At 43.4% G+C, this 2,866-nt stretch overlaps 1 protein-coding gene across 2 annotated transcripts in view; it reads left to right on the top strand.

Annotated features, from left to right (window-relative positions):
• LOC104988414 (UBAP1-MVB12-associated (UMA)-domain containing protein 1-like) overlaps positions 1-2,866 on the top strand; it is a 257,738-nt gene that overhangs the window by 30,770 nt on the left and 224,102 nt on the right. Inside the window, exon 1 of one of the 2 annotated variants that reach the window (XM_010839722.1) lies at positions 1,140-1,227. The exons of the other annotated variant lie outside the window; for it this stretch is intronic. The gene's annotated coding sequence lies outside the window, so the exon portion shown is untranslated. Of the gene's footprint in view, positions 1-1,139; positions 1,228-2,866 lie in introns of those variants that run through there. 2 annotated transcript variants of the gene reach the window in all.

The raw sequence follows: 2,866 nt of genomic DNA, 5'->3' as shown, positions 1-2,866 counted from the left end.
GTATAGTCATTTTCACGATATTGATTCTTCCTAGCCAGGAACATGGACTATCTCTCCATCTACTTATATCATCTTTGATTTCTTTCATTAGTGTCTTACATTTTTCTGTGTACAGTTCTTTTGTCTCTTTAGGTAAGTTTATTCCTAGATATTTAATTCTTTTTGTTCGAATGGTGAATGGGATTGATTCCTTAATTTGTCTTTCTGGTTTTTCATTGTTAGTATATAGAAATGCAACTGATTTCTGTGTATTGATATGTATCCTGAAACTTTGCTAAATTCAGTGATTAGCTCTAGTGATTATCTGATACTATCTTTAGGGTTTTCTACGTACAGTATCATGTCATCTGCAAACAGTGAGAGCTTTATTTACTTCTTCTTTTTTGATCTGGGTTACTTTTCTTTCTTTTTCTTTTCTGATTGTTATAGCTTGGATTTCCAGAACTATGTTGAATAATAGTGGTGAAAGTGGGCACCCTTGTCTTGTTCCTGATCTTAGAGGGAATGCTTTCAGTTTTTCACCATCAAGAAAAATGTTTGCTGTAGGCTTATCATATATGGCCTTTGCTATGTTGAGGTAGGTTCCTTCTATGCCCATTTTTGGAAGAGTTTTAATCATTAATGGGGGCTGAATTTTGTCAAAGGCTTTTTCTGCATCTCTTGAGATGATCATATGGTTTTTATCTTTCGATTTGTTAATATGGTGTGTCACAGTGATTGATTTGCATATTTTGAAGAATCCTTGCACCCTTGGAATAAACCCAATTTGATCATGGTGTATGTGCTTTTTGATGTGTTGCTGAATTCTGTTTGCTAAAATCAGGAAACACTTTTTGAAGCACCTCTCTCTGTGTCCACAAAGCTCCTTGTTCTAGAACTCTAACAGCATGTGGCAGTGAACTGAACAAGGGACATTGCCACATTGACCTCCAAAGGGGTAGAAAACTGCAGTCCTGATATGTCTCCTGATAGAAGGTCGAGAGCCTGATGGTTCCATGGTTCTCATCTGTGGTCACTGTGTACTCAGGTCTCTCTCCCTACTGTAGGCAAAACAACTCACCCCTTCCCGAGGAGGTGCTTTAACCTTTTGTCCCAGTCATTCATGGCAACATGCTCTAAGGTCAGTATGTCTTCATCAGGTTCAGATGTGGCGCTCTTGGTGTGGCAACTTCGTGAACTAAAGAGACGCGCGGTCTGTCCTTCTGCCCCGTCCTGTAACTGGGAGAGGTAATGCCCAAACTGCTCTCACCCAGAAAGGTGGGGGTGGGGGATTGACGGCAGGCGCAGAGGAGGGCAGTTCTGGCATCCCACTGAGCAGGCATCTTGGGGGAGCCCCCGCCTTGGGTTGGAGAATGTTAACTAATTATGCCTAGATTTGGCTTCCCGGGAGGCCACCCCACCTCCCCAGCAGTCTCCAGCCCCATTGGCTCTACCCTCTTGGAGTTCCTTCCTTTTCCAGTAACTTCCTTGGCTACCAGTGAAGTAAGCACTGGAGAGTAGACCCTCCTTGGCGGATTAGCACTTTGCTCTGGTAGCTTTCTGTCTGCAGCGTTGTTGTAAATATCCAGTAGTCATAGTCCTTTAATCCAGACTGGTAGTCACTATGGCAGCACAGCTCTCCAAAATTTTATTGGTTACTTATCTATTTGATTGTAGTGAGCTTCAAGTATCTGTAGCTAGATCTACAATTTTGGCTAACTGTCTACAATGCGGGAGACCAGGGTTCGAGCCCTGGGTTGGGAAGATTCCCTGAAGAAGGAAATGGCAATCCACTCCAGTACTATTGCCTGGAACATCCCATGGACAGAGGAGCCTGGTAGACTACAGTCTGTGGGGTCACAGAGTCAGACATGACTGAGCGACTTCACTTATAACTATAGTTATATAACTGTAACTGTAACTCTTAGATCCGCTGCATTTCTCATCTTTCACCCTTAAATGTGCCCCCCTTTATTTATCCAATGGTATCTTTTCTCTGTAAGGCTCCAGTTGGACACTATCCTGCTTCGTCTCTATCCCTTCACCCTTTGTGTCCTAAGTGAAGGGCTTCCCTGGTGGCTCAGTGGTAAAGAATCAGCCCGCCAATTCAGGAGACTTGGGTTCGACCCATGCATTGGGAAGATCTCTTGGAGAAGGGCATGGTAACCCACTCCAGTATTCCTGCCTGGAGAAGCCCATGGACAGAGGAGCCTGGTGGTCTACAGTCCATGGGGTCTTAGAGTCAGACACAACCAAGCAACTAACACACACGCACACATTTTCATGCCAGCTGAGGCTTTAGTATCAGGTTGATGATTATATCCTTGACTTGTTCCTTACCAAGACTGAGAAGACATACAGATGGCTAACAAACACATGAAAAGATGCTCAACATCACTCATTATCAGAGAAATGCAAATCAAGACCACTATGAGGTACCATTTCACACCAGTCAGAATGGCTGCGATCCAAAAGTCTACAAATAATAAATGTTGGAGAGGGTGTGGAGGAAAGGGAACCCTCTTACACTGTTGGTGGGAATGCAAACTAGTACAGCCACTATGGAGAACAGTGTGGAGATTCCTTAAAAAACTGGAAATAGAACTGCCTTACGATCTAGCAATCCCCCTGCTGGGCATACACACTGAGGAAACCAGAAGGGAAAGAGACACGTGTACCCCAATGTTCATCGCAGCACTGTTTATAATAGCCAGGACATGGAAGCAACCTAGATGTCCATCAGCAGATGAATGGATAAGAAAGCCTGGTACATATACACAATGGAGTATTACTCAGCCATTAAAAAGAATACATTTGAATCAGTTCTAATGAGGTGGATGAAACTGGAGCCTATTATACAGAGTGAAGTAAGCCAGAAGGAAAAACA

This window comes from Bison bison, unplaced genomic scaffold (genome assembly GCF_000754665.1).
Source record: "Bison bison bison isolate TAMUID 2011002044 unplaced genomic scaffold, Bison_UMD1.0 scf7180017864134, whole genome shotgun sequence".
Taxonomy (NCBI): domain Eukaryota; kingdom Metazoa; phylum Chordata; class Mammalia; order Artiodactyla; family Bovidae; genus Bison; species Bison bison.
Note: the sequence above shows the minus strand (reverse complement) of the source record. Positions and strands in the feature narration are given on the sequence as shown.